Raw genomic sequence first — 12635 nt, 5'->3', positions numbered from 1 at the left:
CAGTAGTGTTTGCATAATTCTGACTGATGTTGGATGGAATTTAACAATACATTATTCTCCCGAACATAACCAGCACCTCTCTATACTGAGCCAAAAATAGACGGTGACAACTTGAGGAAAAACCACTTGAGATCAAAATAATAACTGGAGCCGGGAGTCGTATTGAGTCGTATTGAAATAAATCACTGTATTGAGCCTATTACATATCTTTGCAAGGATATTTCATTGCAGAGAGACTGCCTCCTTCTTGAAAAAGCATACATGATTAGAGTAATACAGAGAGATCAGGAGTGCAGTGCCGGAACAACAGACAGTCAAAGTTACTTATAGGCAGAAAGCACACATGTGATTACATCTGTTGTGGCTTCCATTCTGAATGCTGCAGGCCGGGATGAGCTGGAACACAACAAGGCCACAGTTGTCTGCATGGGCCAGGGTGAAAAGGATCTGCAAAGGTTATCTGAGTGTGCCTGTCTCTCTGTCTGTTAGATGTATGTGTGAATTATACATTAATAACTAATAACTATGTGTATCTGCTTTATAGCTATTGATTATGAAGTAAAGCCAATGTAACTTAATTTGTTCTACATCACAAACAGACAGACAAAGGCCTTGAAAACATAACTTCCCTGGCGGAGGTTATGCTCTATATTTCAGCAATTCTGACTCACTAACTGTCAGTCACAGTCACCTTCATGGTTGGTTCGTAAGAATTTGTCATTGTGGCATCGATGGTCACACCATCACTTGTATAAACAATGTGGGGGTGAGTTTTTGGGTAGCCTCTGGAAAACCCTGCTATCACACTGTTCTTATGCATCTCATAATAAAGATCATAGTTACAGCTTTTGGTTATCCCAAAGATTCCCACTGCATAACAGCTTGACCAAAACATAAAGTTGTAGGGCACATTAAACATGACAGCTATTCTCTTAGTGGCCTGATTCGTATTCTTATTGAGGAGGTTGAAAGTGAAGACGCCAACAGATCCCCTTGCGGTGTGAGGAGTCTTGATGAAGAGCATAACATCAGTTGCGCCAGGCTGAACAGTTGGTGCCGGAGGAACAGAGCAGCTTCCTCTATTCACGAACCACCTGGTCAGAGAAACATGTAGGAGAATCTTAAAGGAATAATTCACCCAAACATTAAAATTCAGTCAGTATGTAGGCTACTTGACCTCATGCCAGCTGAAATTCAGGTATTGTTAGTCGATATAACAGTCCGCTTCACAATGGAACTGCATAGCAGTGTTGCCAGATGGGAAATGTATCAGGTCAAAATTATCGTATTTTGAGGTAAATTATCCTACGCGAGCAGTGTGCTGCTTTTTACAATGGGAGCGGGGGGTAATCTGGATTTACTTTGCTAGCTTTAGTGATTTTTCTGATGTTCAGGCATGCCAAGCATTCTGCTATTGACCTTTGAGTTGGGACAAGAAATTTAATTTTCTCCAGGTGTTTTTTAGACTTGGAGTGTTTTACGGTGGTCTCATCTGCTGTTGCAACAACGACAAAAGGCTTTAGTGTCACAGCCTTTCACCTCTTCCCTGTCCTCACCTTCCTGTTCAGCACTAATTTTCTTTACTTTTTCCCACAATTCACATGGCTATCTACCTATCTCAAGTCCACTCTTCTCTCTCCTCTTCTGTTTTGTCAGCCAATCATGACTCACGTTCACATTACGTGACACACATTCGTCATCACAACAAGCATGACGTTATGTGAGAGGAGATGTAAACAGACATAGGATCCATATTTTACTATCTGATAGCATAGACTGATTACAACTACTAATTCCAAGGGCTCTATCGTCGCAAAGGCGCTAATTTTGCATTAGCACCCGTTTTGCGCGATTCGCGATTGTGGCCACGTTTAAGCGTTGCCCTCTCCCCGCCATAGATGGATAAATAGGTCCACGCGCATAGGCTATAGGGTGGATTTTTTTTCGCCACCTCTTTTTTCTTAATGGTTGAAGTGTCTATTTTAAGATTCTGCCAGGTAACAGGCTGAAATAATGTCCCATGGGGGTAATTTCTAACCCTTTATTACACTTATCACAAACCCGGCAGCCTGGCAGCCGTTGCCGACTGGGCCTGCCAGGTAGAAGATGTTAGCAGGGGGAGCAGGCTTCCTACTTCCTGACCAGCCAGCAGAACCAGCAAAAGTGGGCAGCCAGCATGTCATCCAGTGCACGGACGACATGGCTTTGTGTCATGGATGCCATGACACAAAATGTCCCAGTTCCTTTCCATTCCAAATTACCGCTCAAGATTGAATAGTATGGGTAGATTATACCTTCTGTGAATCCTTACATTCCTGTGAGTCTTCCAGTTTTGATGTTTGTGTCTGTAATGTTCCTAGATGTCACATAGTGCTCAAATAAAGACTAAAGTTTAGGCGGAAATTGTGGAAGAGTCCATGTGACCTCTTTATTCGTCAGACAGACTCACTACTGGGCTTGCATAAAAGCTAAGAAGCTACCTTTAACAGTTAACATCAAGCACTCATAAAACATGAGTAAAGGTCCTGAAAATGAGCCTAAATTAGGATATGTATCAGCCCAAAGAAACCAATAATTACTGTGACAAAAATTCCATTCATCATGATGGACTCATACCAAAATTTAATCTATAATACCTTTTCACAGTTGAATTAGAATTTACCCACTTGAGTGGTAGCCTACTGATGAGTGAAATTTTGGGCTTTGACCCAATAAGAATTTTCTCCTTTTTTGCTGTTTTTGTCCAGAAATAGGGTCAAGATGTGCTTGAATCATAACAATAACGATTTTAATGAATTCCTTGTGTCCGAATTATATGGAAAAATGTGTTAATTTGTCTCTGTAGTTTAATTCAAAAGTTATGCTATTTTCCATATTTTGTTTTTATTTTTTGGGTTCGCGATAGGTGTAATAAAGGTTTAAAAACTAACCCCATTAACCCCATGGGACATTATTTCAGTCTGTTACCTGGCAGAATCTTAAAATAGATACTTCAAATATTAAGAAAAAACAGGTGTCGAAAAAAAATCCACCTATTTCTCCATCTAGACATCCATGTGTATCCCCAAAATTATTCAGAGGTGTGATCATGTCCATCCCCCTTAAAAGCCACAGCGTCACGTCTGCGACAGCAGCTTCCTTCTCATTGAGTGGGCAAGCAGAGGGACAGAGTGAGAGAGAGACAGAGAGAGGGCGAGAGAGAAAAGCGACTTCAGCACAATTACCTGACGACATCACAGTCGAGCAATTGCGTGCCATCATTTCCAGTTAAATGACATCACTTCACACGCTTTTTTACACTAAATAGATTCGCCCAAGTCAACTGCTAACCTACAGGTGCATACTGTACAAAGTTTCAAACTTTGAAAATTCATAAAAAATCAGGCATACGTGCTACGGCTTTGCAACTTTCACTGAAATGTGGGCCCAAATAAGGAGACACTTTTGTACACTGCAACCTATGGCCAATTATGAAGTCTAAAGACCGCAAAACTGCAAAAACTGTAAAAGTAATTAAACCCTACTCCTCCCACATTTCTTCTTCAAAGGACACCAAACTTCAGCATCTGCATCGTTAGACTGTCCTACACAAAATTATCAAACAGATTTTTGATTGATCAAAAATTGCGCCCACAGTGCATCAAAATGTTGAATTCTGCCCCATCTATAGCCTAATAAAGAGCTTTACCTAGGGCAATTAGGTTGTATTTGTGATGTCATCAGTCACTCGAGCAATTGTGATGCCATCAGTGATGTCACTGAGCAATTGTGATGTCATCAGTGATGTCATAAATCCTTCCTGGCTCACCCTATATAAGTGGAAACAGTGTGTGTTTTTACATGCAAGCATCCAGTCCCATAAAACACCACCAGCAAGCATCCAGTCTGTCCATAAGATGAAAAAGCAGCTCCTGCTAGTGTATCAGTTGTGTGACCCCACAGACCTGCAGCCTAGGACCGAAGAGATACAAACTCCCCAGGTGGCTATTAATCGCTCAGCCTCCCTCTCCATCTAACATCAACTCCGCCAGTACCTCATCCACTCTACAACAGTGAGGCAAGTAACTACTACTTTTGTTTGTGAATATACTGATTCTTACTTGTATTGTTGTGAGATGCCTTGCAACAAAAAACGGAATCAGATGATGAAAAAGCTACATGCTGCAAAGAAACCTGAACCTGCTTTGAATCCCTTAGATTTAACTATGCAATGTTCTAAGCAGACTGGATAATACAGTGGCCTACATGCTTTGACCCCTTAGTTTTAGCCATGCAATGTTCTAAGCAGACTGGATGGCATGCAGCAGAAGCAGATGATAGAATGCTCATCCATAAGAGACTTTAGACTTACATTACATTACATTACGTCATTTGGCAGACGCTTTTATCCAAAGCGACTTACAATAACACATTTTTGTCAGCAATAGAGCAATCAACTATGCAACACAGTCTATGACAACTACAACTTCTGAAGGAATATTGGTAAAGTGAAGTTAGTAAGTAGTTAGTACGTTTTGTTTTTTGTTTTTGTTTTATAAGAGAGAGAGAGAAGGAAGTTAGTTTCAAGAAGGGCCCAGATGGAGCCTGAAAAGGTGTGTCGTTAGTCTTTTCCGAAAGATCTGCAGTGATTCGGCCACCCTGACCGAAGGTGGAAGCTCGTTCCACCATTGAGGTGCCAGGGACGAGAAGAGTCGCGAATGGGATGAGCGACTTTTGAGCCCCCGTAGCGGAGGAGGGGCGAGCCGTCCTGCACTGGTGGAGAAGCGGAGGGAACGGTGAGAGATGTGGAGCCTGACCATAGATTGTATGTACAGGGGGGCTGTCTGGGGTACTGCCCTGTAGGCCAGAACCAGTGTTTTGAATTGAATGCGTGCCGAGATGGGAAGCCAGTGAAGGTCACGGAAGAGGGGAGTGACATGAGAGAATTTGGGTTGGTTGAAAACCAGACGGGCTGCAGCGTTCTGAATGAGCTGAAGCGGACGGATGTCAGCGGCAGGAAGGCCGGCCAGAAGCACGTTGCAGTAGTCCAGGCGGGAGATGATAAGTGACTGGACCAGGAGTTGTTGTCGCTTCCCTGGTGAGAAACGGGCGGATTTTGCGGATGTTGTACAGGGAGAACCTACAGGAGCGTGCTGTCGCAGCAATGTAGGCCGAGCAAGACAGCTGGTTGTCAATGATCACCCCAAGGTTCTTAGCTGTTTGGGAGGGAAGTACAGTGGTATTGTCAATGGAGATGGAGAGATCTGCTAGAGGGCAGTCTTTATGGGATAGATAGAGAGAAAGTTGATCGGAAGCTACTCGTTCGAGGGTTTTGAAAAGGAATGAGAGAAGAGAGACAGGTCTGTAGCTCTGAATAGCAGTAGGGTCAAGGGAGGGTTTCTTAAGCAGAGGCTTGACTCTAGCATTTTTTAGAGTAGCTGGAACAAGACCCGAGGACAGTGAGGAGTTGATGAGGGTAGTGAGGAAGGGAGATAGATCAGGGGAGATGGTTTGGAGGAGAGAGGAAGGGATAGGATCGAGGGGACAGCAGGTGGCTCGGTTAGAGCTGATGTGTTTAAGCACCTCACCGGGAGAAAGGGGAGAGAAGGAAGTAAATCTGGGGACATGGGGCAGAGAAGCAGAGTTGGAGTCTGGAGTGCTGTTAATGGTATCTGGAGGATGGAAGGAAGAGCTGATGTCATCCACCTTCTTAGTAAAGAAGGTTACAAAATCATCAGCAGTGAGGGAGGAGGGGCAGAGGGAGGGTTGAGGAGGGTGGAGAAGGTGGAAAATAGTTTGCTGGGGTTGGACGCGGAGGACTGGATTTCAGAGATGAAGAAGGAGGTTTTTGCTTTGGAGACAGCAGAGGTAAAGTTGGAGTGGGTAAGGTGGTAGGAAGAGAGATCATCAGGGTGGTGTGATTTTCTCCATTTCCTCTCACCTGCCCGAAGCTCTGTTCGATGAGTTCGCAGAGATTCCGTCAGCCAAGGAGCAGGGGGAGAGGATCGGGCAGGCTTAGTGGTGAGTGGGCAAAGATAATCAAGAGCGGAGGAGAGAGAGGATAGAAGAGTGGTGGAAGCCTACTCAGCAGACAAGAGTGAGAACTGCTCGGCTGAGGGAAGCAAGGAGAGGACAGCAGAAGAGAGGGAGTTAGGTGAGAGAGTTTTTAGGTTGCGACGGGAGGTGATAGAGTGAGGGGGTGATAGGTGGGAGGTAGGGAGTGAGATGGGAAGGTAAAGTGGTATAAAGAAGGTATAAAGTGGTGGTCGGATACAGGAAGAGGGGTCACAGTGAGGTTGGAGATGGAGCAGGATCTGGTGAAGACCAGGTCAAGCACGTTCCCTGCTTTGTGAGTTGGAGGAGATTGAGAGAGGTAGAGGTCGAAGGATGAGAAGTTCAAGAAAGGCAGAGATTGCAAGGTTACTGACTGGATGAGAGATTGAGGAGGAAGCGCTGCGTGGGGTCTTAGTAAAATCACTGAAACAGGTGCTCTTTGGTGAGGGTGGAGAGAAGCATGAGAAAAAAGTTCAAGTTACCGACTGGATGTTGAAGTCGCCCAGGAGAATGAGTGGCGTACCATCCTCAGGAAAGACTGAGAGAAGGGTGTCCATCTCGTCAAGGAAGTTACCAAGCAGACCAGGAGGGCGGTAGATTACCACAATGTTGAGCTTGACTTGGACTTGACTTGGACTTGTGACCACAGACGTGAGACATGACTTGGAGTATAGCTAAAATACTTCAGCCTTGACTTGGGGACTCTAGCTCAAAACCTTGAGACTTGCCCGGCCACGACCCATTGCTGTGCAGCAGCTATAATTCTTGCTATATTTTTAAGATGATAAAAAGACTTAACTCATTGAGTGCCAATGACGACTTTAGTCGTCAATTCATTTAGTGACGTAGAGTGCCATTGACGACTAAAGTCGTCAATTGCGTTTTTTGACGGGGGGATGTTGATCTAAGCCTCTTACATCGCGTCTTACAATATGGGAGCTATTGAATGTGTCTAACCTATTTTACAGAACCCTTAGGTGGGGCGACAGTGCTCTCCAGATTACAGAAATGTCAGGAATACAGCCTGAAAAAGCCGTGATCAAAGAGAAAGCGCTCATGCTGCAGCCCAGAGCCATGTAGATTGCTCTGGCTGCTGCTTGACGGTGCCTGGCAACAGCAATCAATCCGCGCACACAACTGAGCTCCTCTGCCTCTGTCTGTCTCTCTGCATATAGTTTCTCCACACGATTACCCACCAGAAAGGCAGCACCCGACGCCGAATGGCCAAACCTTTACCTGCAGTCCCGTTTGGCATTTCCTTGTCGCGCTGTGAGCTGTCGCAGGGCTGTCGCGCTGTGAGCCGCTGTGAGCCGCACCGCCCGCAAAAACGGAGGCTCCAAAAATAGACTGGGTGCGTGTGGGGAGGAGTTTGCAGCTGAGTGGGGGAGAGGGGGGTGGGGCACGCAGGCTCCACAGAACTACACCAGGTCACTACATCAGAAAATATTAGCTAGAGTCAGTGAATGTGCTTGAAATGCTGCATTTCACAAAAGGCGGAATATCTCAGCTTCTAGATAGAAATGCATGTTTTTGCTGTTTTTGACCTATCTTCTCCGGCTGATAACTAAAGAACGGAAAATGGTATCAATAAACTTTTTTTTGCTGATGATACAATAGAGTCTCCTTGTTATTTTTGCGTGTTCTGTGTTTACATAGTAATATCACACAATATTCTGTGGGCCTCGAGAAATCACTGAAAACGCTCTGAAACTCTGGCACTGGGAGCGTCCGTTCTCCAAAAGTGGCTGGCACTCAATGAGTTAATGTGGGAGTTAAAGTTGAGATCGGAATGAATAATAACACCAAGACTTTTAACTTGATCCTTTGGTTTCAGGTATAGAGACTCAAGGCGTGCAGTGATTTTAAGCCTTTGTTCTTTGGGACCGAAGACGATCACCTCGGTTTTGTCTTTGTTTAGCTGGAGGAAAGTCTGGCACATCCAGTTATTTATTTGGTCAATGCACTGACACAGTGATATGAGTCTATGGGAGCATAGTCACCTGAGGAGAGAGTTATATACAGTTGGGTGCCATCTGCGTAATTATGGTAAGCTATTTTGTTTTCATGCATAATTAGGCCTAGAGGGAGCATATAAGGATTGAATAGAAAAGGGCCCCATAATGGATCCTTGAGGCACCCCACATGTCATACTAGTTAGGTCAGATGTGTAATTGCCAATGGAAACGAAGAAGTTCCTGTCTTGGAGATAGGACCTGAACCACTGGAGGACCGTACCCGATAGCCCAACCCAGTTGTACAGCCTGTCCAATAATATTGAGTGGTCAACAGTATCAAAGGCAGCGCTAAGATCCAATAGCACTAGAATACATTTTTTGCCTGAGTCTGAGTTAATTCTAATGTCATTTATGACTTTAGTAAGTGCGGTTTCAGTGCTATGATGGGGGTGCAAGCCTGATTAGAGTTGATCTAGGAGATCGTTTGAGGTTAGGAATCTATTGAGTAAGGGAGGGGGCTGTGGGGGGGCCAGGGTTGGGGTCGGGGGGATAGAACGAGGGGGCTTAGGGAGTGGCAGAGGGCTGGCTGCACAGGGCGACTGAGGAATCAGTGATAGTCCACTGGAAAATGGGGGGGGGGGGGGGGGGGGGGCAGAGAGGTCGAGGAGGGGGCATTTTCCTCCATTTCATCCTGGAAGGAAGGCGTCTCAGTTGGTTGTTGATGAACTGGAGGTTGGTGAAGGGGTGTAGAGGCCCCGAAGGGGGGGGGGGGGGGGGGATGGGTTGAGGCAGCGTGCATGGAATTGGGTGTTTCGTCTAGTCAGCTGGCCTCGAGTTGTGGCAGCTGTTGTTGAGGGGACGTGTCGTCTGGTAGCTGAGTGACATCGCGGTTGGAGATAGTGGAGAGGGGGGGGGGGCACTTTCCTGGAGTTATCAGGTGTTGGATGATTGATATTGTAAACATGGTTGGTAATAAACAGCCTCGTGCCATTTCTATTGAGCTGTCCATGCTCACTGAAGAGGTATCTGCGATTCCAGAACAAGTTGAAGTTATCGATAAAGTTTACATTATGGCGGGGGCAGACAGTTGAAAGCCACGTACTTAAGCCCAGGGAGCTGCTGAACTTGTTGATTCTATATCCATTTGGGGGCAGGGGGCGATTAATAAATGCCTTAATATCCAAGGAGCCCAGAAGCACGAGTAGATCCAGGAAGTCACGTTTTAATATTTCAAATTGCTCTTTCAGAATGTCGCTCCAACAGCGGGTAATCTTGTTTACGGAGCTGTGAGTAGACAAGATTTCAGGAATTTTCACTGTTATGTCACGGATCATCTCATCAGGGAAACAGAATGTAGCTGTGTTGTTTTTATTACCGATGTGTTACACTAGACTCTAGTGTAACACATCGGTAATAAAAACAAAGACTCTAGTGACTAGAGTCTCCAATAAGCAAGGATGTTACTGGAGGCTGCGGCCTGCTAGCTCTTGATACCCTCCTCGTAGCATCAGTAGGAGGTCTGGCTTTGGGCCTACCAAGGTCCTCTGGAACGCCAATGGGCCGGGCCAACATCCGTGTCGGCAGACGGCAATACAGGCCCACCCAGTAGCGGTTGAAATCTGTTTACCAGCTGTAGAGACATCAGTGGTTGAGGGGAAAATCTCTTAGCTCCCCTGTTTCCTCCCCTAACAGTAGTCCACGGCTGTTCAGAGCTAGCGACAGGGGCTATACTAGCTAACGCAGGCCAGCCCGTAGCTGAGCTAATTTCCGGGCGATAATAGGGACTCTGAGGCATCAGGGATCACTATTCTGTGAGAGATAGATCCCCTTTTCGGCTTCGCCCCATGAACATTCCAGTGGACAGTGTCAATTTGTTTCCCCGAGGTAGCACAGGCTATCACAGCTTCGGAGGGCCGCCAAACTTCGTGAGCATTGTCTGGAGCTAGCGGTGGTGTTTACAGGTACATGGGAGAGAAGCTTACCTGAGGAAGAGGCAGCTAACGCTATGTTAGCATTCGGCGTAGTTTCTGTGTCTCCATTGGAAACAGAACTCAAGTTAATTTGGCTCTGAGGCAGTGTAGAGATATTCCCAGTGTCTTTCAGATGGAAGATAGTAGTTTCCAGTATTGCAATTTTTTGCAAGTGATCAGTACATCCTTTACAGGGCGACATGCCCTTAACAGTGACACAGGGTCCCAAAAAGGTATATGGAACCTAATAGCACCGTAAAATCCCGAAATTTTCGTAGATCCACAACAGACAGGCAGGTAGATAGACAGGCAGCAGGCAGACGGCAGGCAGGCCGACAGACAGACAGCAAGCAGACAGGCAGTGGCGGAGCAGAGCGTGCAGACGTCTATTCTCTCTGAAGGCTAGAGGAGGACTGTGACCTCTCAAACCCCATTTCCAACCTTGTTAACGCAATATCTCAGGAATGCCTTGACGGAACTTCATCAAATCAGAACCCGGAAGTCAGAACACATCACCCCTGTCCTCCACTCACTCCACTGGCTCCCCATCAACCAACGCATCACCTTCAAACTCCTCCTCCTGGTCTACAAGGCGGTCAACCACACTGGCCCCACCTACCTTCAAGAACTCCTCCCCCCCCAAGCCCCCCTCCCGGTCACTCAGATCCGACACCCTCAACCTGCTAGTTGTCCCCCGCACCAAGCTGGCAACAATGGGTGACCGAGCCTTCTCCACTCTGGGGCCACGCCTGTGGAACCAGCTCCCAGGAACTGTTCGGGCCTCTGAATCCCTCGCTGTTTTTAAAACGAACCTTAAAACCCACCTGTTCCGCTCTGCTTTTTACTAGCTCGGAGCTTTTAGCTGTTTTTAGCTTGTTTTTATTTTTTTATTTTTTTATTCTCGCTACTGTAAAGCACCTTGGGATTTGTTTTACATTTTAAAGTGTGCTATATAAATTAAAGCCATTATTATTCCCGCATGTCAACCAGATCACCAAATCCGCCTTCTTTCACCTCAGGAACATTGCCCGTCTACGCCCCTCACTATCCTTCTCTGCTGCCGAAACACTGACTCACGCTTTCATCACATCCCGACTGGACTACTGCAACAGCATTCTATACGGCACACCCACCAAAACCCTCAAAAAACTCCAATACGTCCAAAACTCCGCTGCCCGCATGCTCACCTCCACCCGCCGCTCCGACCACATCACCCCCATCCTCCACGATCTCCACTGGCTCCCCATCACGTACAGGATTCAATTCAAATTATTACTCATCACCTTCAAAGCCCTCAACAACCTGGCCCCCTCCTATCTCTCTGACCTCCTTCACCTCCATAAGCCTACCCGTCGCCTCAGGTCCGCAGATGCTAACCTTCTCCAAACCACCAGAACGAAGCTCCGGACCTGGGGCGACAGGGCCTTCGCTGCAGCTGCCCCCACCCTCTGGAACGCCCTCCCCAGCCATATCCGTCAAGCAGACACTCTGTCATCATTTAAACACGCCCTCAAAACCCACCTTTTCACCCTTGCTTTCAACCCATGAACTCCTCCCTCTCTCACCTTTTATTTATTTTCTTTATTTATTTTCTTCTCTTTTCTTAAGTTATGGTATTATATTGTTTTGTATTGTGAAGCGTCTTTGAGCATTTGGAAAAGCGCTATATAAATCCGATGTATTATTATTATTATTATTATTATTATTATTATTATTATTAAAGGTCCCAATTCGTGCAGCTGTAACCTCTTAAAAACGTGTGTCTCTGGTCCATAAAACATGATTCTGGATTAATTTGTCGAAAATATAGCAACCCCGTTTGTTGTGACGGAGTTGTCCCTTCCTCATCTCGTTGCCTCCCAAGAATGGTCTGTTTCTATAATATATTCAGAACTAACAGTTCCCATTGGCCGCTGAGGGAGAGCCCGCCCCAGGCTCCCAGCGGCCAATCAGATTAGCGTCTGTGGACCAGCACGCTGGGTTGTGTCCACAACTAACGCTATCGCTAACTTAACGTTGCTACGCTAAAGAGGACATCTCAAAATGCCTAGACTTACCGAATGCACCTCCGCAGTTGCTGGATCACGTACAGTTGGCGTCGCTCCAGCTAGAAGTGTTAATTTTGTGGCTATAGACAAAATGGTGCAGATAGCTTGTGTGAGAGAGACCCGCGCAGTATGCTTGAGGACCATCGTGACGTCCCGATACCCCGTCTGGGGGAACAGAGCGTTTGGGGGTGTGGCTTGAAGGAGACTGCAGGGGGAAGCTGGATAGGGACAAATCCAACTGTGGCAGTTCTGAGCTTGTGACCACTCATTACAGGGAGGGATGACAGCAGTATATATGCATTTACAAGTAAAAACAGCTTTTGCACGGAATGGGACCTTTAAATTTGCCTCAGACATCGCCTTGGACTCAAGCATGAACTGATTAGATTTTTGTGGTCAAAGGTCAAAGGCCAAGTTCACTGTGACCTCCCGAACGCCATTTTCAAGCTTGTTAACGCAATATCTCAGGAATGCCTTGATGGAATTTCATCAAATTTACTTCAAACATCGACTTGGACTCAAGCATGAACTGATTAGATTTTGGTGGTCAAAGGTCAAGGTCACTGTGACCTTTCGAACGCCATTTTCAAGCATGTTAATGCGATATCTCAGGACCGCCTTGACGGAAT

The 12635-nt window shown here is 46.2% G+C and overlaps 1 long non-coding RNA gene across 1 annotated transcript in view; it reads right to left on the bottom strand.

The window, feature by feature from the left end:
- Nucleotides 1-162: 162 nt before the first annotated feature.
- Nucleotides 163-12635, bottom strand: part of LOC310800134 — a 48622-nt gene continuing 36149 nt past the window's right edge. The window contains exon 4 of the long non-coding RNA XR_014553852.1: nucleotides 163-1094. This is a non-coding gene — a long non-coding RNA (uncharacterized lncRNA). The remainder of the gene's footprint in view (nucleotides 1095-12635) is intronic.

This window comes from Poromitra crassiceps (genome assembly GCF_964638095.1).
Source record: "Poromitra crassiceps genome assembly, chromosome: 29".
Lineage (NCBI taxonomy): Eukaryota > Metazoa > Chordata > Actinopteri > Beryciformes > Melamphaidae > Poromitra > Poromitra crassiceps.
Note: the sequence above shows the minus strand (reverse complement) of the source record. Positions and strands in the feature narration are given on the sequence as shown.